The 13,547-nt window shown below is 39.1% G+C and overlaps 1 protein-coding gene across 1 annotated transcript in view; it reads left to right on the top strand.

Annotated features, from left to right (window-relative positions):
* The window catches only part of LOC140244459 (uncharacterized), a 178,986-nt gene that overhangs the window by 141,882 nt on the left and 23,557 nt on the right, over window positions 1-13,547 (top strand). The window lies entirely within an intron of this gene.

Raw genomic sequence — 13,547 nt, 5'->3', positions numbered from 1 at the left:
TCAACAGCAAACCGATTGATTACTCCTTTTCCTTCTTCACTTTCGAGCCTAAATGTACCATCTAATATTGAAACAAAAACAATAGCCATAATGAATTACATAAATTCGAGATACATGTCGCAGTAAGCAATTGGCTGAAAATATGTTATTGTGGACTTTGATTTTGTTGTATAAACAGTTTAATTCTAATGTAATGTCACATCACACGTCACAATCAACATTATAAAGAACGCTCAAATACTTAGTTTCTGAAGAAGAATGCTTTGAGCATGCATTTATGTATCCATTGCGTAAGTTTTTTATGAAAGGTTTTTCCAGTCCAGTTTAATTTTTTGTTTATCTTTCAATTCCATAGTAGAAGTATTCAATATTTACTTAGACATCGAAATTCCGACTTCCACAAAATCGTTTTTTATTCTTCTTTCAAATCGACTAATGTGGCATACGATTTTGCAATTGCACATTCTAATGCATTGACAATGGTTACGGAAATCGTTTTTCAAGTTTGTCTCCGCAGCTCTTCCCGAGTTTTCAATATCGCGCATGGGCAAACAATTTCATGAAAGGAGTATTCAAATTAAACCTTGCGCAACTGCGTTTTAAATTTAATGTTGATAAACGCCTACTTGTAGATCACACAATGACGCCGCAAGTATGTAAAATGATGATCACAAAGCATTATGATGATCGTGATGAAGATAAGGAGTACACATCACGAGACTGACACCCACGAGTTACAAAGCCAATAAGTTCGGCATCAGGTACGTCAGTAAAATACGCCCCTCCCCCGACAGCCTATTAGTTCAACAATGCTAAAAAATGGCTCAAGAGACTGACAGTACGCAAACAAAGCCCATGAGATCGACACCATAGGCCTGCATAGGCTCACGAGATTAACACGATGAATACGTCATCTATTGTTTATAGGGTGTCCAGATAGTTCCATATACATGAACAAATTAGTGATGGGAAAGGGGTGTTGCAATGGTATTACCCCGTCAGTTGCCCTGTCACGCCCCCTGGAATTTACAATGCGTTTATTTTATTTTCGTGTGTGTGAGTATTTGTGAAAAAACTGATAAAAATTCTGCACAAGATCTTTCCGTGTCAATAAAAAAAAAAAAAGGTCATCATACTCGTCCAACGTTAGCTTATGATGATGGTCTCCTGTATTTCTGTCATATCCAGAGTAGTCTACTTTGTCTTTTGAACGACAGATACGCACGTGGGATCCTGTGTTTCCATAAATACATGCATAAAATAATGCTTGCTTGTTATCATTCTTCTAGAAATAAAACTAATTTGGATATTTAAATCAATCATTTATCTGTTTTAAGTGGAAGATTCACGTTAAACTGTGCTCAATTTCGTCAATTGACTTCGCATTTCATCTATGTATGAAAAAAAAATCAGAAATCAAATCGAATCAAATCAAAATCAATCAAGAATGGAAAACAGGACCGGCGGGACGTATTCAAAGTGTGTGTGGTGTGTGTGTGTGTGTGTGTGTGTTTGGGGGGGGGGGGGACTATCAGCCTCCTCGGAACCATTCTCTCCCCCCCCCCCCTTCCTGGTCACAGAGCAAGGCCTTAATTAGCCACTTTTCGGTCAGTTTAGGAGGGGGCATGTTAAATAAGACTGTTAGACAAGACCCCGGGTCCCTCAAACATTATGTTTCACCAAAAATAGATTGTAATAGGTGAGTCTCTTTTTCTCAAGATCCTTTAGTTAACCCTTTATGCGATATCATATTCCTCGGTGACTTCGAACAGCTTAAACAAATCAATGGATATCGACGCATATCGAATATTCGAAAATGTTCAACTGGCGTAACTACGGGGGGGCATGGGGGGGGCACGTGCCCCCCCCCCCCCAATCCGCTGGTAAAAAAAAAAAAAGAAAAAAAGGGAAGAAAAAAAAGAAAAAAAAATACCAAAATGGTAATTCAATGGTTAGTAAACTGCTTTTGAAATCGACATGAAAGGATGACCAAGAAAAAAAAATTTTTTCTAAGATTTCTTTTAACCATATAATCAAAGAGGTATTATAGTGACACATTGTTCAAAAAGCCCGGAGACGACAAAAGATTGTGATTCAGTGTGATTCCTGGTTGGCATTTTGAATACAAGCAGGATGTGCGCAGTGTACTCAGAACATCGGAATGGCAAAAAGAGTCGCTGCAATGTTGCGCAATGTGATGTTTGATAGGTTGTACACATTTGCTATCAAAGCTTGATCATTGATTTTGCAGTGTTGCTTTACATACGTGTACTTGTCTATATATTAAAATGCCTTGCATTGCCAATAATAAGACTTGACCTTGGCTATTTCCTAACTTTTCCATCTATATGAAACACACACACTCACAAACACAAACAAATTAGGGGATGATCTATATAAAGTGCAGATTTTGGACATCCTTCTCCCGGTTGGTCACTTCGACGCCCCCTCGCTGGTCATACCTCCCCCAATCATGAACATAAACCGACACCCTTGACTACCAGTGGCGGATCCAGGGGGCGCACCGGGCGCCCCCTCCCTCCAAAGCGAAAAAATATATATGTAGCTACAAACGACAGTTTTTTGACTGTAAAATGTCAAAATTTTCAAGCTCGCTCGCTTCGCTCGCTCGCATTTAATCGTTATGCAATTCTCCTGATGCTGCTGTCAGTAATTGCCAGCAGTTGCGCCCGGTGCGTCCCCTCCCCTTAATTTCCAAAGCGAAAAATATAGCTACAAACGGCAGTTTGGGGACTGTAAAATGTCAAAATTTTCAAGCTCGCTCGCTCGCATTTAATCGTTATGCAATTCTCCTGATGTTGCTGTAAGTAATTGCCAGGAGTTGCGCCCGGTGCGCCCCCTCCCCTTAATTTCCAAAGCGAAAAAAATATAGCTACAAACGGCAATTTTGGGACTGTAAAATGTCAAAATTTTCAAGCTCGCTCGCTTCGCTCGCTCGCATTTAATCGTTATGCAATTCTCCTGATGTTGCTGTCAGTAATTGCCAGCAATTCTGCCCGGTGCGCCCAGGCCCTCTCCTTAATTTCCAAAGCGAAAAAATATAGCTAAAAACGGCAGTTTCGGGACTGTAAAATGTCAAAATTTTCAAGCTCGCTCGCTTCGCTCGCTCGCATTTAATCGCCATCCAATTCTCCTGATGTTGCTGTCAGTAATTGCCAGCAGTTGCGCCCGGTGCGCCCCCTCTCCTTAATTTCCAAAGCGAAAAAATATAGCTAAAAACGGCAGTTTAGGGACTGTAAAATGTCAAAATTTTCAAGCTCGCTCGCTTCGCTTGCTCGCATTTAATCGCTATGCAATTCTCCTGATGTTGCTGTCAGTAATTGCCAGCAGTTGCGCCCGATGCGCCCCCTCCCCTTAATTTCCAAAGCGAAAAAATATACCTAAAAACGGCAGTTTTGGGAACATAAAATGTCAAAATTTTCAAGCTCGCTCGCTTCGCTCGCTCGCATTTAACCGTTATATGCCATTTTCCTGATATTACTGCCAGTAATAATTGCCAGCAGTTGCACTCGGTGCGCGCCCCCCCCCCCTGAATTTCCAAAACGAAAAAATATAGCTACAAACGGCAGTTTGGGGACCGTAAAATGTCAAAATTTTCAAGCTCGCTCGCTCGCATTCAATCGTTATGCCATTCTCGTGATGTTACTGCCAGCAACTGCCAGCAGTTGCGCCCGGTGCAACCCCCTTAATTTCCAAAGCAATTATATAGCTACAAACGGCAGTTTCGGGACTGTAATATGTCAAAATTTTCAAGCTCGCTTGCTCCGCTCGCTCGCATTTAATTGTTACGTTATGCAATTCTGATGTTGCTGCCATGAGGTGCCCCCCCAATGTCTTGACCCACGGTACGCCACTGGTTCAACTTACATAACACGCACAGCGTTTGAGTATGGTATGAGTCGGACAGATTGAGGATTATTGCCAGATTGATTATTGATGTATTCACTTACCCTGGAGAGAGGCAAGTGTGTGTATTCCGGGTGTTGTACCAATTATCATTCGCATATTTATTGTACTGTATACACTGTTCCATTTGTCGTCGACTTCGAATGAGAAAGGGATGACCTTTTCCACGACCATGTCATGCAGTTCCTTGAGATCCACTGTTTGTTGCTTTCGCTTGAAATGTAAATTTACGAGAAAACAAAAATGATAAACAAAACCATGCAACTCTGGTATATTTCGAATACACTCTAGTGAAAACCGGCACGTCAACATGCCCTGTAATTCTTTTTAAACATGAAAGAACGATCACACAAAAAAAGTACTGGAAATACATTTACATGGATTACACATAAGTTTACATCTTAACTGAATGGATATATATATATACATATATATATATATATATATATATATATATGCAAATACATGGATACATGGAACTTAGAACCCTCCCCCTCCCCCCCCAAAAAAAATCACCTGTCAAAAGTAGTTCCGAAATACAACAAATTTAAATACACCTTTGTATCAATGAAAAGTGATGAAAATGATAGAAGGTTTCCTTTACAAAATCTACATAATGAAGACGGTGCACATTGGATGGCAACCTTGTTGCACGTGCCAAAATACCCCATCCCTATGGTAAATACAGAAAAACATGCAATATCATATGACGCGAATATAATATCCAAACGTACAAGGTGTTACATAAAACATTTCCCACTTTTTATCCCTAATAATTCAAAAACCACATATGAGATAACACTAACATTGATATGAGCAATAGCTGAATAGTGTATAATTTTGTCGGAGGTTATGTAAAAATGATAGCTTAAATCAGTTTCATCAAATCCAAGATTTAATTTTGAAGTTAGGTTTCAGATTTTGCTCTGTTTTTAACCCGCTGTACAAAATTTTAATGTTGTACAGGGGCCAATTAGTGTGTATGGGAGTGTGTAGTTGACACCCTGACAATGGTCCTGAGCAATGACCAGGATTGAAATGCTCTATTACATATTCATGAGAAATTCCAATATCACATATGATAGTCTTTATTCATCCTGAAATGTAGAGTATGGAAGCACATGAAAACATGTGCTTATTCTTTTTTTTTTTCATGTGCACGCATTTTACCCTTTGCCATGAATTCAGACTAGCAGTGCCCAGGGCAATCCATCATGAATTATATATAAAGCATTCATGTGCCTTGGAGCAAGAGCCCAGAAGCCTAGTCAGCAGAGCTCTAAAAAGGTGGTATTCTTGGTATTCATGTTTATTTTTAGGGACATTGTAAGCACACACTCACATACACACCATTGGTTCTCGTGTAAAATAACATTTTGTACAGAGGATTCAAATTTGACCAAAATCTGGTACCTAACTTTGGAATTGATGATTGATTATCTTTATAAAACTTATTCATAGTCTCATATTCAAATCACCTCCAACAAAATCGTACACTTTTCAGTTATTACTTATATCAATGACAGTGTTATCTGATGTATAGTTTTCAAACTATCAAGGATTAAAAGTGGGAAATATTTTTGTAAGACCTAGTACATGTTTTCAAAATTCGATCGTGCCGTATAGCAAGGACATTTTTGTTTCCAAGAAATGCAATGTAATGATAGAGGGGATATTGCTCTGCAATGCTTGTATAGTCAAAAGGGCAGCCCCTCGGGAGGCGCAAAAAGTTACCCTCCAGTCCCATGTCCCCATATGCAAAATATGCTTTACGCCAACGTTGAGTACTGTTGTTTTAATGTACTCTTACGGTAACTTCTAATTTGCATTATATGAAAATTTTATTTGTATGACCAATTAAAAAAAGGCATTTGTTGTGTTCACTAATCTACAAAATACAAGTTTATACAATTGAATTTCAAATTGGATAACGGGAAGCCGATATTTATGAATTCTCTCTCAGCAGATATGCTACTTCACATATTATGAAAATTGTGGTATTTTGCTCCACTGGACTTTTTGGGACTTTTAGTATGGTGTTCATGAGGCCTCAAAGACTTGCTCTGCAATGAAATTACTACTTTTGGAATTAGTGGTGGGTTACCCCACAAAAAGTTATAGGTTGAGTGGTCTAGTAGGTAACTACACACAGCCCCTCGCTGGAAGCGGACAAGACACGCAAGCACAGGTATGCACATTTCAAAGCTTAGAGCACTTTTTATAAATCCTCAAGAAACTATAACCAACGGATATGCCCAGCCGTACATATATATATATGTATATATATATATATATATATATATATATATATATATATATATATATAATATACATATTTGAGGAATATAATTATTGAGAATTAAGTAAATCAACTGAGACGAAACAAATTTTCTCCTAATATGTAAAAATGAGAATTAGAGTCTGCACTGCTTTTGCGAAAACAATTTGCAACGAAATCTGCTTTGTCAAAATGTATACCCCATTTACCTTTAAGGCAAAAGGACCAGCATCACATTTGACCGTGGTATAACTGTCCTCCACGGAGAGTAGAAACTCGACAGGAAAGCCTTCTACCATCACGCTGTTTTCATGCCGCTTGTACTGTTTGGTCTGGACCAAGGCAAAAGAAGATATAACCACACATTATTGATTACTTTATATGGTCGTTGTTACTGATCGACAAACTATGCTGACTGGTCTAAATCGGGCCTCACTGGACCCAACATGCCTTTCCACCATGTGGCTGCAGGTGTGTCTCTACTGTTGCCTTAACCCATGTGAAACATTAATCTGACATAGGTTTTCCATTTCAGGTGCAATCTTCGTAAATCCCTACTTTGTTCTTTTTTATGCGTCTGCCCGAAGGGTGCCAGAGGCATTATGTTTACGTATTATACGTACGTCCGTCCGTATGTGCGTACGTCAGTATGTCCGTCCCCATTTGTTAAAGCGATAACTTGATGAAGCAAATTTCACCAAACTTGGGACAAGGATGACGTGTGATGGATCAATTAATTAAGTAGTTTTTTTTTTTAAAGAAATCGGCAAGAGGTCAAAGGTCAAAAAGGTCAAGGTTAAATGCTCAAAATTTCACTATTTTCCCCATATCTATGCAATGCCTGAAGATATTTTCTTGAAACTTATTGTGTACATAAACTACCCAATAAAGACTCTCTGAGAGTTTCGAGTCACGAGGTCAAAGGTGAAAAGTCAAAGGTCAAGTGAATGTTAAAATTTCACATTTCTCCATAGCTTTAATGGTTCAAGGTAACTTCATGGAACTTAGTACATATCCATGTAGTGACTGGCAGGGATTATCTAGAGAATTTTGGTGTCATGGGTCATAGGTCAAGGTCAACTCCTCAAAATTTCACCTTTCCCTCATATTTATGCAATGCCTGCAGGATTTTTCTTGAAACTTGGTGAAAATATGTGTTACCCAATAGAGAATCTTTGGATAGTTTTTTTTTTTTTTTTGCCCAAAAGGTTGAAGGTCAAGTGAAAGTGCTAAATTTCACTTCTTTCTCCATATCTCGAAGTGGCTCAAAGTATCATCATGAAACTTAATACGTATTTACGCAATACCATGCTCTGCCTGACAGTGATTTCTCTTGGGAAGTTTAGGGTCATAGGTCAAAGGTCAAGGGTCAAAGGCCAGGCTAAAATTTAAAAAAAAAATCTATTTAATACCGAAATTGCACCTTTTCTTCATACCTTGAAAATTACTAAATGCACAAACTTATAAAAGGGTCAAAAGTCAAGTAAAAATCCCCAAATCCCCAAATACATATACCTGCGCTCTTATAAAGTAAAGCAGACCTAGTTCAAGGAAAGTGAACACTCGACACTGTCATGATATGACATGTTAATAATGAAGGTGGCATACATTTGTACACTTATTTTTAATTGCCTCTCCAAAGGCAAGGTGTGTTTGAGATATTGCTGACTGGAAGCAATCCTTATAAAGTTTATACCCATATCTTGCCATTTGTACTTCTTGATACAGTGTTAACTGTGCTATCATATAATTTGTTTGCATAGTTTAGCACGGCTGGTGAAGAGACTAGCGTGCGTCTGGCGTGTTATGATGCATCACCACACAGCGAGTATTCGAGATGAAGCACTCATTGGCAACTTCCAGAACCGAGTGTCTTTTTGTAAGATTTATGCCAGTTAAGAAGGTGGGATTGTTAGACCTTAAAATCTATAGTTTTGTGACCCTTGTGGATCAATTTAATAGTGCAAAGGGTGATTGTTAGATTTGTGGTTTGCTCGAACAGTTAGCATTCTTAGCTTCGATCGTTCATGACATTGACACTGTGTGCACTTGCCTATTGAAAGTTTGATTCACGGCCCTTGAGCGTGCTGTAACTAGTGCAAGTTTAAAAGACATTTGGTGTCTGATTGGGGTTTGAGAAAGCGATATGGAGTGTTATTGATTGTTTGACGAACAATTGTAAGGATTGATAATTGTGTTTGAGGTGAATTCGCAGTTGCAGTAAAAATAATGTGAATTCGGTCTGTTCAGGAACTATTTTATTAGTAATTAGCTGGCTTCGGTGTTCCTTGGTAACCGGTTCACGCCAATAAAAGAGGCGGAGTGATATTTTGGGGTAAATATAAGGTGATACGCCTTTCGCATAGTCTCAAATTAGGCGCCCTTTGGTAATAATCACATACTGTATAATGTAATTGCAGATGTTTATATTGGGAATAATTAAACAAAGTAGTGGCACAGTTCATTATTTCAGCCTGTTTCATGTGAACAAACTCCTCGAGTGGCTGATTCATGGTAGTTAGGCAGTCCTGTGAGATGCAATCAAAGAATCATTCACATGTTAAACTTGCAACTGGTTTACCTATTGGTAAAGGTTGGATAATACATGTATGTTGTATGCAACATACAAATTGTATTTCTAGCCCGTGATGTATTAATGAAGAGCAAGGACTGTTTATGTTAAAAAAAAAAAAAAAAAAAAAAAAAAACCAAAAACCGTATGAGCAAAAAGGATATTTCATTGATACCTTGGGACAACATAACTCAAATATATAACAGCAACAGCTGATGTAGATTATGTCATGACTTGCAAGACAGTTTAGACATGTACATGAACATGAATGTGTGAATCTTCCTTCCTTTGATGGCACATGCACATGTGAAGGAATTTTGGTGCCAAAATTTAACAGAAGTTGAAACATACACTTCAAGTGTATTTGTTATAGCATTCAGGGAAAGGTGAATGCACATACAGTTGTATTGATTGGCATAACTTGTCCACATAACAGAAAGTTGAGTTAACTGTGTTTATATTATGTGTGTTTGGTCATTATTTCAGGTGTAACAGACACAGTTGTTGAATTTACTACTGCATATACTACAACTAGCTACAGTATCTACAGCTACTACTGCTACTGCATATCGTACCGTGATACCACCGCACGTTCCTGTTTATACCTCACTGTACTGCATTGCGTTGCATTGCATCGAGTATTGTACGTCATATTATGCAAGAGAGAATAAAGGAAGCTACAAAGGTCTTTTATGGTAAACGCTCGTCCTACATCTCTTTATTACAACAACGTGTAAGCCTGGAAGTTTGCTGAGTGAACCACAACAGACACATTTGTAACAAATTTGTAATTTCAGTATTTTGCCAGTAATGTGAAACTGTCATCACACATTGTCAAAACATTAAACAGACCTATTAGGAGATCCATGGATTATGGCGGAGGCATACCAGTCGCCATAGCGTTATTTCTAGTTCGTGTATATGTTTAATTGTGCTGTACTTATCAGAACGAAGTTGAACATGGTGCAGCATTGCAGCCTTAACAAACGTAATTAACGTGTACTCCGCGACTATAGCATAACTCCTGAAAAACAAACTGTATGGCTGCCTAGGTACGCACTTTAGTGCGCGTTTAAAAACCTCTAAAATGCGCAGCTTGAACTCCCACGTTTATTGACCCTACTTGCCAAAATGTCAAAATTCCCCCAAAATTCTCGAATTACTACCCAAATGTAATCATATTTTGTTGCTTGTGTCATTCTCAACCTTTCTTGTAAGTTTCATCCAATTTCTCTATCTACTCTTTGAGTTACTTTGCACACGGACAAACAAACGAACCAACGTTGACCAAACCCCCCCCCCCAAAAAAAAAAAAAAAAAAACATAACCTCCTCCCTTGGCGGAGGTAATAAGAAGAGTTTAATGATATTCAGTATGAAATTATGGGGGAGGGGAGCAAAGCCTTAAGTCTGACCAGGAAGGTGTAAGAGAGATACTCTCATACTGCGGGTCCCTGGTCGTTCTGAGGCTGTGATAAAATATATACTCCTATAGAACTCTTTCTATGAAACATGATGACATGAGGCGTAGATGTGGAGGACCTGATTTTTGTGTTTGCCAGAGAAAGCGTTGTCATGGTAACCACTATTTTCCCAAAACCTTGTACAGCAAACTACTTCCACAGTATTTAAGCAATTGATTTGAAGTCTTGCATATATAATGATCTATAGGTTTAGTTATGCAAGAGTCTCTTTTTGTTTCTACACGACAAGGCGTTACCATGATAACTGCATATTTTCTTGAAAGTCTTGTGGAGTAGACTGCTTTCACAATATCGAAGCAATTGAAACAAAATTTGGTGGACATTATGACATTGGAGTAAAAACGTGGAAGACTTGATTTTTGTGTTTGCCAGACACAGCGTTGTCATGATAAGCACAATTTTAACAAATTAACACCTTTGGGGATTTCTACATAAATTATGTATGTACAACAGAGAGCGCGGTAGACCTGGGCCCCGTTTCATAAAACCTGTTATAAGTGACAACAGCCACATTTATGAGAAATTTTCTCTCAGCCAATCAGATGCAAGGATTTCAGTACCTTGTCACAACTATATCAACATGTCACTGATAACAAGTTTTAGGAAACTGGGCGCTGATCAAACTCACAAGGTATTCACAAGGTACTACATACACACACACACACACACACACACACACATACATTATACAAATGATGCACAGGATAGAGTGCGTTAGTGGAGGCTGCGTCTCCACTAACGCCACGAAATCCTGTGCATCATTTGTTTTATAAAATGGGTCGAAAACTAGCAACATTTTTCACGTACCATTGTGGATCAAGATGTCCGAAGATGTTCGTCCCAAACACGTCGAACTCGGAAATCCCGCACATATAAGTACTGTACGTATAGGAGTATACGTACGCCACACATGCACACAAGAAAGGCCGGCCAGCAGCCCGAACTAGAAGTTGTTTACAGGATTGACAGCGCGTATAAGTAGCGCGCGACGCACTTGTAACAACTGATTGAGTGCGCACTGCTAGTGCAAACATTGTGACGTCGGCCGTGGATGTTAGTGAGAAATTAATACAAGCACACGTGACTCACTTCAGCGCTTCCAATTGGCTACATTCTTGAACCCATTTTATAAAACCTTTTATCAGACTCCGGTTCCATTCGTTTTCATAGGAGTCTGAGCTGCTGGAGCGGGGGTATTTATCACCTTCAACGACCTTATTGTGGGGATGTACATGTACTAATTTATCTATAGGTAGGTAGAGACGACATCAGCAACAGAGGGGCGCCCCCATGTGGTAGGCACCTCTCTGCTTGCTGTTCACAGGTGAGTTGATGAAAATGAGAACGTCACAAATTACACAAGAATTTCAGTGCTTAGATGTTATGGTGCTGTATTATCATTATTGGTAATTGTTATGAAGAGTTTTAGGGGCCAAACAGGCATATTATGTGGAGTGAGAGTGTTTGTCAGAGTTTACATGGAGCCATTCTATTTGTCTCTGGTTGATGGTGGTTTTGTTCAGTGGCACTGAATGCACGGTAACATAATTGTATGTACATACCCGTGTTAAGTCGGTCTACGGACGTGTGTTGTGTGTACGGGCGTTGTACGCACAATGTATTCGTACTAATCGTAGTGCAGTACAATGTAGTACACTGCAAGGGCTACAGGCCTGCGTAGGTTTGTGTACGTGACCAATTACGGTATTGAACAGTGTATTATGTAGCACTGTGTAACAGTATAGGGCGTTTAGCGTGATCTGTGTACTCTGGTATTACATGGTGCTGTGTAGTATGGGGCGCCTAAAATAGTGTGATAAGATGCTGAGTTGATGGCTTTTGATGGAAGCTATTTACCTGTACTACATTTTGCTAATGCATTTATGGTGATAGAGTTGAGAAGGATTGAAGTTTAACCAGATAGATGTGTAGCGTAGGTACATTATAGGCACGATGTTGCAACATTATTTTGTAATGCATTTAAGGTGAAAGAGATGATAGGAATCAAAGTTGATCAAAAGAGATGTTCAGTGTAGTAAGGACACAATGTTGTACAATAAGGGTTGTACAGTAATTCAGCCGAGGTTTTAATTAATAGAGGGAACCCTTGTATTGCATTCCTTAATGACTTGTGATGGTTGTGTATGTTGTGGTTATAATGCTACAGCCTAACTTATGTAGCAAGAGGGTCTCAGTGTAAGTACTGATGTGAGTTAATCATCTCGGTTAATTATAGGCTACAACGAGCGGGTCGAGGTGTGTGTACTTTACAGTGTCGATGGTAACATTTGTGTTATGTAGAGGCTATGGTAAAGAAGGAGTTTGATAGAGGTGTCCCAGATGAGACATTCTTTCTTTTAAGGATTCCAATTGTTTTAGACGTGGATAGATATAATAATTATTGGATTAAGCCAGGGTACATTTGGATATGGTACCATAATTATATGTCTGACGTATCATATCATATATGTCACGTGATAATTCTCACATTACATTGCATGCAGTTCGATCCTTAACGTGGGAGGTTATGAAAGACTCGGTAGTAATGTTGGGGCGTATTTTGATATTGCGCCTGCTTTTAATGGTACTGTATATGCATATGTTCGATCAGTTTGTGTGAATCGTTGATACTGAGTTATGTAAAACAGTTGCTACAGTTGATACACTTTAATAAAGAGACCTCTCTGCTTGCTGTTCACAGGACTCCTGTCGAGTGCTTGTCTTTATTGACTGCACGACCTCCCACCCGAACCCACGTGCCGTATAACCATCTCCATCATAGACACGCATACACACACACCGTCTTCACATCAACCCGCCTTCTCCATCTCTCCCTCTCTCTCATCTCCGCCCCATTCGGCCACCCCCTACATTATTATCTATTTACTTATTTAGTAAAATAGTGGGTTAGTTAGTGAGTTTAAGTTAGTTCCTGGGTTCATCAATGACCTACCTCATGTATCCCCTTGAAATCCTTGTAGAGGCAAACCTCAAACGGGAGCGCGTCGCCATCCATTCGCACCTTTCTTGGAAAGTAGACCTCACACAATATTTTCAAGTGACTCACAAATGGTTCTTTGTACACGATTGTCGGCCATCCGCTGGAGAGTTGAGTCAGAAACACATCGAAGTGGTTCCTTCGTGCAACGCATGTATTAGATGATGTCTTTTGGCGTGCCATCAGTCCTTAGAATACCACAGGAAGATAAAAAAAACAAAGTTTTGTTTAAAAGATGCTTTTATGATAAAGACAATAATACTGATATGATAACAAGAATTATAGTCTC

Source organism: Diadema setosum, chromosome 21, assembly GCF_964275005.1.
Source record: "Diadema setosum chromosome 21, eeDiaSeto1, whole genome shotgun sequence".
NCBI classification, from domain to species: Eukaryota; Metazoa; Echinodermata; class Echinoidea; order Diadematoida; family Diadematidae; genus Diadema; species Diadema setosum.
Note: the sequence above shows the minus strand (reverse complement) of the source record. Positions and strands in the feature narration are given on the sequence as shown.